Source organism: Triturus cristatus, chromosome 2_1 (genome assembly GCF_964204655.1).
Source record: "Triturus cristatus chromosome 2_1, aTriCri1.1, whole genome shotgun sequence".
Taxonomy (NCBI): Eukaryota; Metazoa; Chordata; class Amphibia; order Caudata; family Salamandridae; genus Triturus; species Triturus cristatus.
Window position 1 is genome coordinate 837,308,643 of NC_140581.1, and position 16,949 is coordinate 837,325,591.

Below are 16,949 nucleotides of genomic sequence, written 5' to 3' on the forward strand. Positions count from 1 at the left end.
TAGATAGATAGATAGATAGATAGATAGATAGATAGATAGATAGATAGATAGATAGATAGATAGATAGATAGATAGATAGATAGATAGATAGATAGATAGATAGATAGACAGACAGACAGACAGACAGACAGACAGACAGACAGACAGACAGACAGACAGACAGACAGACAGATAGATAGATAGATAGATAGATAGATAGATAGATAGATAGATAGATAGATAGTTAGATAGATAGATAGATAGATAGATAGATAGATAGATAGATAGATAGATAGATAGATAGATAGATAGATAGATAGATAGATAGATAGATAGATAGATAGATAGATAGATAGATAGATAGATAGATAGATAGATAGATAGATAGATAGATAGATAGATAGATAGATAGACGGATAGACAGACAGATAGACAGACAGATAGTTAGACAGATAGATAGATAGACAGATAGATAGACAGATAGATAGATAGATAGATAGATAGATAGATAGATAGATAGATAGATAGATAGATAGATAGATAGATAGATAGATAGATAGATAGATAGATAGATAGATAGATAGATAGATAGATAGATAGATAGATAGATAGATAGATAGATAGATAGATAGATAGATAGATAGATAGATAGATAGATAGATAGATAGATAGATAGATAGATAGATAGACGGATAGAGAGAGAGAGAGAGAGAGAGAGAGAGATAGAAATGCCAAGTGAGTAATGAGTACTCCTCCGTATTCCAGAAAACCAGTTCACTTGCTGTTGATAAAATTAGATGGGTGTTTGACTTGGCAGTTTATAACATGTCTATGTGGTGATGTTTATAATCTTATCATCAGGAGAGAAATAATATTGTGACAGTCACACCAGATGGCTGTTGCTTGCAATAATCTAATCTACACCAGATCAGTGCACTGAACATCTCTTTGGTTGACTGATGAGGGGATATTGTCTTCTTTGACTGTATTGGACAGCTGGATTATGACCACCACAGAAGTGGTGTAAAGAATTAATTGCATTTTATGTTGAATATACGTTGCCCCCCAGGGCTGCTATCTGCTGTGGCTGGCAAATAGATTATATAATTTTCAGCAGGTTTATGCATTAGGAAACAGTGTGCCATCTAGTGTCTGGTAGCCAAAGGACAATCCATAACTATTGGCTGAAAGAGACATGTGAACATGAGAAAGGAAAAAAGATCTGAGTATCAGCTGTGTGTGTCCATGAAATCATAAATGATGATAAGATGCCTCTATGTGAGGTGGTATAGCTTAGGAAGAGAACAAAAACCTGTTCCGAACCTTGGGAGTGGCCGTCAGGTAGATGGGTGGGTGAAGAACAGCACCAGGAGACTCAAAATAGGTGGTTGGAGAGTTAGGAGAAAAACAAAGTGCTTTGTTCAAGATGCCAGTTAAGGAACAAGTGAGGAACATGCTAGACTGCTCAATCACATCAAATGCCACCATAAGATTAAGGAGCAGCCGTAACATTAAGGATAATGAGAATAGGAAAAAGTGGGTTCTGGGCTGCAGACACCAAGGAAGTTAGAGAAACGTGCCAAGGCAAGGCCAGTTACTGTGCAGGGAAATACAGAGAAACTCAATTGTGAAGCGCTTAGTAGGTTGAAGAATTCGAGATAGTGACTGAATAGTTTGAACACTGTCCATTCAAGAATTTTGAAGTAAAAAAGGGAAGTATGGATACTGGGTGGTAGTTGTCTGAGGAGGATATTGATTTATTTAGTAGGGAAGGATAAGAACAGAATTGAAACATTTGAGCTTAGTTGAACAGAATGAAGAAAATATTTCAAAGTATGACAAGACAGGCCAGTAGTGAGGTAAATGGGGCTAGTAAGAACCAAAAGTCAAGTGCACACGTTTTACAATTATTTGATGACAGTTCATCCAATCATATAAGCTTGAAGAAATGTCATTGAGGTCCAAGTGAGTCTGTTCTTTGTCTTTTATTCTTTATTACATCAAAAAGGAACCAGCCGACATGTGTTTCATCACTAAGGGAAAGTGTCCCGTGACTCTTCAGGGCTGTACTTCAATAAATGGACTCTTTGAGATCACTCTGCCGGTGATAATTCCGACCCGGCTGGCCAATGTAGAAAGATATTTGTAGATACCGCGAATATGTTAAAAGGTGTGTGTACCCAATTTATGGTGATCCTGCGTGTGACCATTCCGACAAGTAAGGGGAGGGTGAGTATACTGTGCCGACAAGTAAGGGGAGGGTGAGTATACCACTAGAGCAGTATACTCACACTCCCTTTACTTGGCGGCACGGTCACACGCAGGATCACCACAAATTGGGTGCTTCCTCTCGACACACACCTTTTAGCACATTCGCGGAATCTACATATAATCTCTAATAAGAGTCCATTTCTTGAAGTACAGCACTGAAGAAGTCGCGGGACACTTTCCCTTTGTGACGAAACAGATGTTGGCTGGTCGCTTTTTGATGTAACAAAGAATAAAAGACAAAGAACAGACTCACTTGGACCTCAATTACATTTCTTCGAGCGCATTTGATTGGATGAACTTTCATCAAATAATTGTAAAACGTCTGCACAGGACTTTTGGTTCTTAGCATTGTGCAGGATCTGTTCCTACACACACACAGGGGTTATAGGGTGTTTCCCCGAACCTCGCTGCACCGTATATATTAGACACTTCGACACACTGTACGCATACTCGCCATACTTCCTAGACCTCTAAAACCCCACATTTAAGATAAATGGGGCTAGTAGTTTGGCTGTTTGAGAAGAGAGAGTGTCAAGAGGTGGAGAGGTGGAGAGGTGTGGCTCACTGGTTAGAGGCGGCAGACCCGTAAGCAGAGAATCAGCCAGGGACCAGGGTTCAATTCCCGACGCGGCAGGGTCGTGGACCAGGGTCAAAACGGACTCGATAATTCTCGCCTCGGTACCTACTCTAACCAGGAACACACTCGGCAACTCTGGGCATTAAGCTTGCCTCATCTCTACAACGGCCCCCCACAGACGCCAGGAATGCCTGGTTTCACCTTGGAGTTACCCAGAAAGGGACCATCTCACAGGGATAGCCAGGACGGGTTCCCCAGTGGTCTACAGCGCCGGGACGCCCCGTTGCTGGGGCAGCTGTGCGCTTTACAAGTCTACAACATTTACATTTACAAGAGTAACTCCAACTGTCGATAGTTAGAGAAAACTATCGACAATTGGAGTTACTCTATTGTTCCGAATGTATTAAAAATATTATTATTATTATTATTATTATTATTATTATTATCATCATCAATATTAATAGAAGTATTGTTATAATTATAGATATATTAATATTAGTATTATTAATAATAATAATTATTATTGATTACTATTATTATTATTAAAATTATTATTAAAATTATTAAATGTTATTGGGATTAATCCTAGGTCTACACCTTCGGTTTAGCTTCTAAGCAGACAATAAATGGTTGAAATTATTAGTTGAAAATACTTAATTGCGCTATACCTGGCAATGATTACATCCAAAGGCAGATATGGTTCACAACGCAGGTTCCATTCATAGTAAGGGCTTTTAATGATACTGTCCAGATATTTGGAATCCTTTACAATCACTTCTTTGAGCAAGATAGCAATAACAAGAAATGCAGAATTTATCACACCCATGAATAACCACACCACCAAAGTTTTCCGCTGTTACATTTCAGCAGGCCAAACCTGCCAACAATAAATTGGTGAAAAAGACCAGGTAAATACCAGGATATTTGGATTTTAGAGCAGAAAGCATCAAAATCTGCATGTTATACCTAGGGGTGAGCGGAATTTGCGAAATCCACTTTCGAAAAATTATCGCGAAAATGTTTAAAATTATTGCAAACAAGCGGAAATATCGCGAAGATGCAGAAGTTTTTTTCCCGCATGTTCGCGAGATTTTCTGCATGGTTGCGGGTCGCCAACTTACCCATCTGGATGCTCGCGGGCGCGGCCATCTTGTTTTGAGTTGTCTCGCGGTGCATGATCGCGAGAAGAAAGACGTGATCTCGCGACGCATGACGTCACTGCGGGCGCGAACTGTCGCGAGACAGCGCAAATGGCTAAAAACAATACAACATCTCATGGAGAACGCGACCGGATCAAGAAAACTTGTCGGCGAACGCAGGGATTCAGGTAAGGCGATTGCGCGAAAATGTCAAATTATCGCAATTTCCGCGAACGGAACGAAATTTTAGCCCAGGCCTAGTTATACCCCATTTGAATGGAGGAACGTGTAATTGGCAATAATTATAAAATACGTACATTTTAATCCCCGGGGTAATTGATTTTACCAGGTGCTATAATTGTCACATAACCCTCTGGGGCACTCATAATTAGGGATTATGTGCATTGTATTTTGAAATTTTTCACAAAATCTTTGATAAATCGGATGTAAAATGCGTTCCTTTTAAAGCAGCTTTTATCTGCAAGAATGAATGATTTTAAAATATAAAACTATTACAAACAAAGACAAGCCTGACTCATCCCACTATGAAATGATATTGATCCATTACTGCCTTTTTCCTAAAATCCATGCTATTTATTTATTTGATTCATTTATAAAGTTTAGAGCGAACGTGAAACATACAGGTATCAGATCGCTTCACAATTTTGGGTAAGAGGGATACAGTATTGGGAGGCAAAATAATCATTACATAATTATGCAAGACGCGTGCAAGACTCCTGTAGGTATCGGAACTCTTCACATAAGGGTACAGTAATCGGTGAGGAACATTCGAACATATGTATGTACAATGCATGCTTACGATGTAATTCCCAGGTACAGAACCATGTCACAAGTCAATCAAGATGACCGAATAGAGTGCAGTAATAGAGTCTAGTAGCCAAAGCATATTATGGCAGGAACTTGAGCATTAGGATTTTTTTTCACTTCCTTTTTGAAGGAAGCAGAGGAGGAGATAGTACGGATTTCCAGAGGAAGAGAGTTCCAAATCGTTGGGGCCATGCCAGAGAAGGCTCTATTACTCGATCTATTTTTGTGGAATTTCTGTGGTTTAAGGGGCATTGTACTGGCACTTTGTGATGCTCTGCAGCCCCCTGATAGTTCTAATTTTTGAGCCAGATAGATGGGGGTCTTGAAATGAAGGGCTTTGTGAGTCATGCAGGCAATTTCTAACTGAATTCTGGCCTCATAGGGTAACCAGTTGAGAGATTTTAGGGCTGGGGATGTGTTCTTTCCTTTTTGTCCCAATAATCAGTCTAGCTGCGCCTTTAAAGGAAGCCCTTATTGAGGCCAGGCTCTTTTTGGGGAGACCACTTAGCGTGGAACTACTGTAGTCTAGTCTTGGCAGTACTAGAGCTTGTACCACCAATTTGAAGTCTTTCTGTGGAAGGAATGGTTTGAGATTCCTTAGTAAACTCAACTGATGTTTAGCTCCCTTGGCTGCATTGCTGATGTGGTTCTTCATATTCAAGTGCATGTCTAGCGTGATTCTGAGGGATTTAGCTGAATCAATAATGTGGGGGAACCAGTTGAAGGCTGTGAGGTGTTTCATCCAAAGGTCAATCTATGGAATGTGATTGGGGGAGCAATGAGAAGGAATTCAGTTTTGGATGTGTTAAGCATGAGGTAGTTGGCAGTGAACCAGTTTTGAGTGTTCATTAGGATTGAGTTGAGTGAGATAATGTCTTCTGGGGAGGTGATTTTCAGATAAAGTTGAGTGTCATCCACATACATATGAAAAAGAATGTTCGCGAAGTTCAAGGCATTTGCTAATGGTTCCAAGAATAAATTGAACAGTATGGGTTATAGGGCGGACCCCTGTGAAACCCCCATAGTTACTGTACAGGGCTGAGAAAAAGATTGATTCATCTCGATTCTTTGGGATTTGTTTTGAAGGAACGAAGTGAACCAATCCAATACCGATCCTGATAAGCCCATCCTGTGTTCTAGAGTAGATAGTAGTTTGTTATAGTTCACAGTGTCGAAGGCAGAAGATAAGTCAAGGAGGATCAATAAGCAAGATTCATTATGGTCTAGGAACTTTAAGATGTCTTCCATGAATATGCGTGAGTGCAGGCCCGTGTTGTAGAATGCTTGTGCACAGCAACCCTCTGCCCAAGGTTATTGTAGGTCTGTTGCAGCTACAAAATTCATTAAAATACATTCTCAAATCATCGTGAAACAAAAGGTTTAATAAAAAAAAAGTTCATATGCTAAGGAAGTGGGTTTCACGTTTCAGCCTGCCACAATAGATCAACCTGCTACTCTGAAAAAGTACAAGTACGGAATGTGATTAGATATGATGTAATGAAGACATTGAACTCCTACTTCCTCAATTAGCCTACCAACAGGACTTTTTTAGTAGGTTCATAAATTTGATTTTGTGAGACAAGTTTTGTAGGGGGCTACGTTATTGCATTATTTTACTTTCCTTCAAGTCTTATACAGTGATTGCTCCATTTTATTTGCAGGACTAAATACAACCTTCATAATACCCTGAAGGGTACACAGGGCATCCTTTTCAGCCCTTCGCATTTTAAAATTAATGTAACTTTATTTGACTTGTAGCTTGTCTATACGTGTAAGAACAAGGTTCTCAAAAGCTATGATACCATTATTAATTCAAGCTCTATATCAAAGAAACAGGACTGGACTGGTTATCAAGCGTTTTGGTGGGCTGGCAGGGTGGGCGCCAGTTTCAGTGCCTTGGGGGCAGTTTTGTTGTAAGGGACCTGCAAGTCACATTCCTGCTTGCAGTGCTTCTAAATAAAGAATGAAAAAACAAATTGTTTTGAAGTGTGCTGAAAGCGTACTTTAAATCATTTCTTTTTGCATTGTATATTTAGAAGCACTGCAAGTAGGAACGTGGCCTGCAGGTCAATCAATCAATCAATCAGGGATTTGTGAAGCGCGCTACTCACCCTTGAGGGTCTCCAGGCGCTGGAAGGGTTGAGGGGGGGTGCAGCTCCGCGTTAGCCGATAAGCCAGGTCTTGAGGCTCTTCCTGAAGGTGTGCAGAGTGGGGGAGCATCTGATGTTGATTGGGAGCTCGTTCCAGGTCTTTGCCAGGATGTAAGAGAAGGCTCTTGAACCCGCTCTGATTTTGCGGGAGTGCGGGGTTTTGGCAAGGGCGAGGTAGGCGGAGCTGAGGTTTCTCTTGGGTACGTGGAAGGAGACTCTTTCGTTGAGGTATTTGGGTCTGGTGTTGTGGAGGGATTTGTAGGTGTGGGTGAGCAGCTTGAAGATCACTCTCTTCTTGATGGGGAGCCAGTGGAGGTCTTGCAGGTGTTGGGTGATGTGTTCATGTCGTGGGATGCCGAAGACGAGTCTGGCCGCGGTGTTCTGGATGGTCTGGAGTTTGCGTAGTAGGGATTTGTTTATTCCGGGGTAGAGGGCGATTCCATAGTCGTGTCTGTTTGTTATGAGTGTGTGGGTGATGGTCTTTCTGGATTCTGAGAATATACATTTGAAGGTCTTGCGAATGTTGCTGAGGGTGTTAAAGCAGGTGGAGGAGATGGCGTTGCTCTGTCGGGTCATGGTGAAGGAGGAGTCGAGTATGATGCAGGGGTCCTGGCCCTGGTCTGTGGGGTTGGGGGTTGCCGAGGGCGGTGGGCCACCAGGTGTTGTCCCATGCTGAGATGGTAGGCCTGAGGATGAAGACTTCTGCCTCCCCGAGTTGAGCTTCAGACAGCTGCAGCTTATCCAGGATGCAACGTCTTTCATTCCTTCCTGGAAGCTGAGTCTGGTTGATGCAGGTTCCTTCGTGAGGGAGAGGATGAGCTGGGTGTCGTCAGCGTAGGATACTATGCTGAGTCCATGCTGTCTGACAATGGTAGCGAGGGGGGTCATGTAGATGTTGAAGAGCGTGGGGCTGAGCCTTGGGGTACTCCACAGTTGATCTCTGTGGGTTTGGAGAGGAAGTGCGGGAGTCTAGTTCTTTGGGTTCTGCTGGTGAGGAAGGAGCGGAGCCAGTCGAGGTTGGTTCCCTGTATGCCGGCGACGTGGAGTCAGTCTAGCAGTGAGAGCGTGGTGGGAGACGGTGTTGAAGGTTGCGGAGAGGTCTATTAGGATGAGGACCGTGGTGTGGCCTTGGACGAGGAGAGTGGGGATGTCGTCTGTGGTGGCAAGGAGGACGGTCTTGATGCTGTGGTTGCTGTAGAATCCGGATTGGAAAGGGTGGAATTCTCTTCGATGAAGTTCGTTAGCTGGACGTTGACGATCTTCTCAGTGACTTTGGCCGTGAAGGGGAGGAGAGAGACGGGTTGGTAGTTCTTGAGGTCTGTCGGGTCTGCAGAGGGTTTCTTTAGGAGGGGCTTGACTTCTGCATGTTTCCAGTTGTCGGGGAATGTGCCAGATTCGAAGGTGGTGATGATGCGTCGTAGCTCGGGTGCTATGGCGGTGGTGGCTCTGTGGAAGATGTGCAGTGGGTAGGGTTCCATGGGGGGCCCTGAGTGAATGCTTTTTATGGTCGTGGCGGTGTCTTTGGTGGTGACCGGGGTCCAGGCGTAGATGGTAGGCTGGCTGTCGTTGCTGGAGGATGGAGTGCTTTCGGTGTCTGGTGTCTGCTTGCTGAAGTTGTCGTAGAGGGTGTGATGTCCATGGCTTCGCTGGGGGGTTTGGGGAATTCCTGAATGATGCTGAAGTGTTCCATTGAGTTGTTGGAGTTGGAGAGGATTTTGTTCCAGATGAAGGTGCTTTTGGTGGATCTGATGAGTTGGTGGTGTTCTGTCATGGCGTTCTTGTAGGTGGTATGGTCTTCCATGGGTTTGCTGTTTCTCCATAGCTTCCCGAGATGTCTGCAGGTTCGTCTGGATTCTTGGAGGTCAGTGGTGCACCAGGTGGCCTTCATGGAGCGCTGTCGGTCTGGGCTGCGGAGGGGGACGTGCAGGTCACCAATGACCAAACCATCCCCACAGGAGTGAAACCAGGTCCCAACCCTACCAGCCCACCAGGATGCCGGGTAGACCAGTTCAGCCCTGCAAGAAAATGAAATATTGCATTAGTAAAAATATGAATCTCTACTGAGAACTTTCATTTCTTTTTCTGATATGTCACAAGGACAATCACATAAGGAAGGACTTTAACAAAGTCCATCCCAGCGGATCTGTTCATCATTTCTCCCTTTAAGGTATTGCTCCTCAGGACCATAACCTCTAAGCAAAATGTCTTAGAATGGATAACCAAGTGCAGTAACCAGCTTAGTGGACTACGAACATAAGACATTCCATAAAGTGGCATGTGAAGCTAGTCAAAGCTGCCAACTTACTGAAAACCACAAACTGTCTGTATATTTCTCACACTTCTTCATCCATCACACTGCTTAGTGCTGTGCACCCTAACACAATCACGGGACCTCAGTGGTCATCACACACAACACAGAAACCCTTCCCACACAGGGTAAAAACAAAGACAACACGCATGCAGCCACACGCCCTTCACAATGTAGCATGCTACCCAAGCGGGCAAGTCCTTCAGTGCCCCATATATGGGTAGTAAGTGCTATATGTATGTACAAATTCAATACAATACAATACCATTAGCATAGTGCTTTTAGACTTTGCCATAAGCAACTGTTTGCCTCAGACAATTTTATATATGAGTAATGGAAGCTCTGTGCTGGCTTAATTTACCTCTTTCCTGCAAAGAATTTACAATTGGCTGGAAATGAGTGATCTTTGCCCAAGCATTTTCAATAGCCCCTTTGTGTGGATCATAGTTTGACAATGACTCCTTCAATGTTTAAACTTTATATGACGAAACATCCCCGTGAACCAGGCAAAGATATTGGGGTTTGGAACTTTGTACACTTTTTTCACAAGCCTTCAGTATAAGTGGTGCACCCTTAACAACTTTCCAAAAAACGTAATAACTGAATTTAGTTAAGTACATTGTCTACTCTGGGAAAATGCAGAATTTTACTTGATTACTCATTTGTTTTTTGACGGCATCCTCGTCAAATTCAAATATCCTAAACCACACTCCTTCAAATCCATTGTTGTATTTAGCAGAATGCACTCGAGCCTTCCAAGATCCTTGTGAGTTACAATGGACATATAATAATTGAACTATCAGCAATCATTTCTTTGGACCTTTGCAAAAAGTGAGCTCAGCAGCTTATTGGCTTACCTTAATGTGTGTGTCTAAGGCATTCACTCTTCTAAGTACCAATACCCGTTCATGGATTGTTGGAACATTTTGTTTCTTTCCGCCAATTACAAATTCTCATTCTTGCTAACATTATAAGATAAACCAACACTCAACATTCCATCTTATTAAGTCTGATGTTCTCCTCTTGGAACTCAGATATAATTTAGAAAAATCCACCTAAATTTCTCTTTTGGTTGTCTCCTAAACTAATTTAGCTAGAGCAGGCCAGAAAGACTTGAGTTTAGGACAACTATAGAATATGTAGATGTCTTCTGCTTTTTCCAACCCTCACTTGGGACTTTTCACTTGTTATTCAGGATGCAACTTCAATAGATTCTTGGGCACCCAATATTACCTAGAGATTATGAAAAAAGGATTCTTTTGACCTGGAAAACCTCTTTATGCAGATTGTCAAGGGATACTTGCCCTGTGTTTGATTCACGAAGGCTGACAAGCACTTCGTTTCTGTAGTGGTTGATTCTATTTCAATATCTCCATCTTCGTTGCATGACCTAAGTTGGCTTGACTTTCAAAAATAGTGAAGTACACCTTAATTTCCACTCTCAGAATCTCCAGTAGCTACTTTCTGATCTGGTAATACTTAGATGTAGACAGTTGTCCAGCTATAGTTTCTTTGAGATCTCCTATGGATCTTAGTTTTACATTTCTTTGTAAATCTCCTGTAACTTGAATATTATCTGTTTCTCAAACACGTGGGGTGCCTAATGATAGCCATAAAGATTGACGCAAGCAATAAAATTGTCTACCCAAGAATTTCAGCACTTCTCAAAATATCTTAGAGGCTGACTGTAATATCTTAAATCTGATTTTTTTAAAGGAATTTAGGTGCAGCAAATTCATATAAAAAATCCTCCACTTCTAACATGCTACCAAGGACAACAGTCAGTCTGGGGAAATCATCTCAAATTGAAAGGAAATAAGTGGACTGATTTGCCTTTTCTTAGATGTACAACAATATATCTGCCCAATCTCCTTTTCTCAGAGCATTATATAGTTTTTTCTAGACAAGCTTAGGGGCCAGATGTAGAAAGCATTTCTGTAGTCGCAAATGCTCCAAATCAGAGATTGTGAATGCAAAAATGCCAACATGAGACTGGGGTTATTCCTTCCAACCTGACACCTCACGCTATTACAAATGTCCTTGGAATCTCGGCTGCTCCAAACACTTCCATACTTCATATTATTTCTTGGAATATAGCGGGCCTGGAGAAGAAGCTAGCCATCCCCGAATGGAATGCCCTCGTTGAAAAATATGAAATTTGCTTATTCCAGGAAACCTGGAGCCTGAAACCCCTACACAAGTCAGGCTACACTACCTATTTCTGCCCGGCTGTTAGATCAAGAAAGGGACGCCCTTCTGGAGGCCTTCACATATGGGTTAGTACTTCATTGAACTGGTCAATCTCTTCCCATAACTGCACTTCTCTCGACATCTTGCAATTAACAGTAGGTGGAGTTCATAATAAACCCACATTGGATCTCTTTAACATCTACGCTAGGGGATCCAAGGGTACCCTGGGATCCGCAACTATATCAACATTGGAAAGTATGCTCTCTGGTATCTCCCCATCTTCGTATATCTTTATAGGGGGCGATTTAAATTGTACTTTTGAACCGCTCGGTGAGGAGGACTTTCTGGGCACTGCCGAAGTGGATATTAAATGGAACATCCCCACCCTCAACCTACCTCCCATTGGAAAGTGGTCCCAGAGGGTTATTCAACTAAATGCCCTCGTTCAAGAGTTTAACCTTAGAGCTGTAAATGGAAGATCCACTTCAGATCTTCATGGGGCACCTACTTTTAATAGGATCTGTTCTCCATCTAGGATTGATTACATTCTGTTAGATGTTAGGCTATGGTGTGACCTACTAGATATGGAAGTCAAACCCTCTACAGATAGCGACCATAATCCCTTATGCTTAAGACTAAACAATGTTTGGCAAGCATCTGGTGCTGATGCAATTAGCCGACCGATCCTGTCCACTAGAGAAGTCGTCCCTACTAATTGTTGTAGACGCCTCAAATTGCAGAAAGTTGTCATCAAGGAACATAAATTGGCAAGTATAAAGGGTACCCTAGAAGAGGAGATTGGCAACTTTACAAATTATGCCAATTCCGCTTTGCCTCTATCCAAATTTCATAAAATCTATCATGACTTTATTTTTAATTTGAGTGCCTTTTTTACAACTAGAAGCAAGGTTAGCTCTGGAGGCCCACAGGTAAAGGCTGGGAATCCCTGGTACTCTGTCACATGTAAGGAAAAAAGGGTGGCACTTCTCCTTGAAGTTAAGAAAAAAGACTCCTCCGCAGTCACTAGAGCTAGGAAGGAGTACACCAAGGCACAGAGGGAGGCTAAGAAAAGCTGGGATAAGGCCCATTGGGCCAAATTAAAACACGCATCAACCGAGAAAGACTCGAAAGGCTTTTGGGATTTAATTAACAAGAGGGCCAGTAGTACTAACCCCCCATTGTCCAACCACATAACTGCCAGCCAGTGGTTACTTCACTTTTCTAAACTGTACACAGAGGATGTTAATACGCCCTCTCCCCTCGAAATGGCTTATTCATCCCCCACTAGAGCTACCGGCTATCACCGGGATACCTTTGTCTTAAGTGAGGTGATGATAGCAATCAAAAGTATAGCCCCTGGCAAGGCGGCTGGTCCAGATGGCCTCCCTGGCGATTTGCTTTTACATTTCGCAGAGCTTTGGGCAGTTCTTATCCTTTCTATCCTGAATTTGATAGCTAGAGGATCACCAGTGCCTGACTCTTGGAAGGGTGCCGAGGTGGTCCCCCTTTTTAAAAAGGGGAATAGGGACAACCCTGCCAACTACCGACCGATTAGTTTAATCGACGTGATCCAGAAAGTGGTTGGCAGGGTCTTACTAGCTAGGTTAGGTATTTGGATGGAAGATAACAACATTCTCTCCCATTTTCAAGCAGGTTTCAGGACCAAGATGGGAACAATCGACCAGGTTTCCAGATTCCTTATGATCTATTGGAAGATAGTACTTCTGGGTAGGGGCAGCTTGTATCTTGCTTTCATAGATCTGAAGACCGCTTTTGATCTGGTGCCCCGGGGGAAACTTTGGCTTACCTTACAACGACTTGGCGCTCCCCCTTTGGTCTTAGACATGATCCAGCGCCTTCACCAAGGCAACTATGCCAAGGTTAGATGGGGGTCACAGGGGCAATTGACTGAGAGAATCGCTGTGAACAGGGGAGTTCGACAGGGATGCGTTCTGGCTCTCACCCTGTTCTCTCTTTACATCAACGGGGTGGTTGATTTTTTATGTCAGGACCCGGCCGATGCTCCATCACTGGCCGGGGAGAAGATCCCGACTCTCTTGTTCGCAGACGATACTCTCTTGATCTCAAAATCCCCGGGGGGGCTCCAGAAACTTTTGAATAACTTTGCCACCTTTTGTGATTCACATGGCCTGATAGTTAATACCACCAAAACTAAGACCATGTGCATTAACCCGTCCAAACGCTTCAAAAGCCACTTCACCTTAGATGCTGTCCCGCTGGACAATGTCGAGGGTTTTGACTATTTGGGAATTTCGCTCGCTAAAGACATGATTTGGGGCCCCCACCTCGCCAAGATGCTCTTAAATCACAAGAGGACATCCGGCGGTATCCTGAGAGAGCAGCGTCTTACTGGGTGTAGGCCTGTGGCCCCTGTCCTTGCGGTCTATGCCGGCAAAGCACTCTCTTCAGCCCTGTATGGCTCTGAGCTCTGGGGTTTCCAGAATGTGAGTGATCTTGTTTTGTCGGAAAACAAGTTTATGAGAGTTATGCTTTCCTTACCTTCCTCGACGCCCCTGAAGCCCCTATTTTTTGACCTAGGGAGATACTCACTCCAAGATATAGTACGGTTGCGTCCCCTTCTGTTTTGGGCCCGTTTAAAAAGGACTGCCGAACACTCCCATTATGCTGCAGCTTTCGACGAACTTGTTGCAGCAGACTCGGGGAGTAAGATAAAATGGCTAACAGACCTCCGAAAACTTCTAACTGCTATCGGTCTAAACGAGGCCTGGCGCTCCCAGACACCACTCACAAAACAGGTTATTAAAAAATCGTACTGGCAATGGGTTCAGTTACAGGTCATTCAAAATCCTAGACTGGGGAAATTGGCGGAGGGCTTCTTCCAACATAAACACACTTGCTCATTGGAACCCTATTTGGATTTCATCCAGACCCCAGACACAGGGTATTATACTTGAAGCTGAGATTTGGGACTCTTCCGACTAACAGCTTTGTTTCACGCTGGAAAGGGCCAACTATGACACCTCTACCCTGTCCGGGCTGTGACTATCACAATGAGTCGACGGCACACCTCTTGTTTGCTTGCCCGGCGTATAGGCTCCCTAGAAAGAGGTGGCTTAAACCGGTCTGCAAACTATTGGGCCCAATGTGCCATCGTAATGCTCTCCGTATCCTTTGCACTGATACCTCTTCCCTTACCCTGATATGTGGGGTGGCTAAATTTTTGGGATCAGCCTGGCTAATCAGAAGCAAGTTACTGGCTAGGAAGCCTCTTTGCCTAATCAGTGTAGACACTGATGGCGACCAGCACCCACTTAGCTAAGGCTTGAGGCTGGGGTCCCTCTCTCATACAGGGCTCTAGTTTACATATTTTAGATTTAGGTTTTTTTAAGGCCCTTTTAAAAATAACAACCAAACTATGAATTTTAACTTGCTGTGGATAATCCATTATATAAGCTGTGTCAGATGACGATTTAATGACTTTTTAATTATTTTATTTATGTAAATAATGTGTACATTTGGAAATGTATTGCTTTTATGATATTTTTTATATCGAATAAAGCTTATATACGAATGCAAAAATGCTTTTTGCAACGTACTAAATCCATTATTTTAGGAGTCAGTAACTCTTTTCCAGCTCCTGAAATGGATTTAAAACTGGATTGGGAATAACTATTTGGGAAGAGTGCGCTGTAGATATCAATTCAAATTATCGATTCATATCGATATGAATCAATGTTCCGGACCAAAATAACGGCTGTTGCAGTAGAGACCCATTGCTCAATGTAAGGGTCCATTTGAGGCCTTTTCCCCCTGTGAATGTTTAAAAAATCTTGTTGAGAAGTGGGCAGTGGCCCACAATGCCACTGCCACTCTCAAATAAACTTTTCAAAAATAGTAAAAGGGATTTATTTAAAAATAATGTTTACTTTATTGAAAGGCAACTACAGACATGGGTTTCTGCTGATGCCAGAAGGTCACGATCCCTGTAAAGGCCTCCAAACAAAGTGAGTCACAAACGTGACCAGTACTTTGTGAACAGTAAATAGTACATCTAGGTCCTTTATCTCCCTTGTGAATAAATTTAACATTGCCTGCATTTTCTGAAAATTCCTTTCGCTCAAATTCAATGTCTTTGCATCAAATGCAAAAAGTACTTGGGAAGAATTACCATCTTTAGGATTTCTACTCTACCAGTCACCTAGGAGAATATCTTTACATCTTTCAAAGTATCTTAATTTAATTTGAGACATTTTTATGTGTGCGAAAGGTTGTAAATCCTATTTCATTCTGTTTTTAATCATATCCGATTTATGCTCAGTGTTCCAGATCACAGTCTCCGACTTTTCCTTGCCCTTTAAGTATCATAATATAATTGGAAAATTTTATTAACGTCCTCTTTTCTTTGCATATACTGTTAGTTAGAAAGGCTGTAAAGATAGCTAAATTGTCTGTGAATATGCTATCTTTGTGTAAACGTACCCGCTTTTTTATTTTCAAATTCCCTTCTTATTTTTTATGCCATAGGTTCATCATATAAATTTAAGAGATGGGGAGAGAGTGGTAATCTTTGTCTTCAGGCACGCTCAATGAGTATTACGTGTGTTAGTTCATATTGCCATAAACTCTTACCCTTGGGTTACCGTACCAAGCATAAATAGTTATGATACATCTTGAGCCTAGCACCATCGAATTTAGAACTCTCTATACGTATAACTATTTGACTTGATCAAATGCTTTGGCAGTATCAATAGCTGTGATAGTTAATAATAATATTCTATTTGTGGCCATATCTATTATGCCAACTATGGCCTGTGTTGTCATTCTGATGCCCCCATTGAATAAAGCCCTTTTGCTCTTTATGTTTCAGTTTGTGTATTACTGTTTTACAATTGATTTGCGAGAATGTTAGTAAAGAGTTTCTGATCATGTTTAGTAGATAAATCAGATGTTAATTTTATCAATATAACTTTTTTCCCAAAACTTTTGAACTAGATATATTATGACTTCAGGCCATGACTTGTGCATCTTCTATGTTTGAGTAACATGATTAAACACTTTAACAAGAATGATCAGTACATTGTTTTACAGCAGCTAAATAAATTCCACAAGGAATCCATCAACTTCCTTAGCTTGTTCTGTTTTTGAATACTTTGTGCACTGAATTGAGAGTGAGCTGGGACTCCAAGACCTCTGCCTCTTCTATGGAAGCTGTGGGAGCTTTATTTCCTGCAACTATCTTTCAATACTCTATTGATTAGGGTTTGAGTCTTCATTAAATAAAGACTTCATGCTCCAAGCTTGTTATTGTCTGCATGCCTCATTCTACATTTAATTTCAGTTAACTAGCTTCCCAATTCTTAAAGTACATAGCATATAAAACTGCGTGTAGGTTTGCTGCAGCTTTACTGAGTTGCATTTCACTCAGTAGTATTATTAGTTATCTCTACCTCATAAAATTATTTCCTTTTCTAATTGTTTTATTCTGCATTCTTTAGTTGTTGATGAGTAATATTATTAGAGGCGAT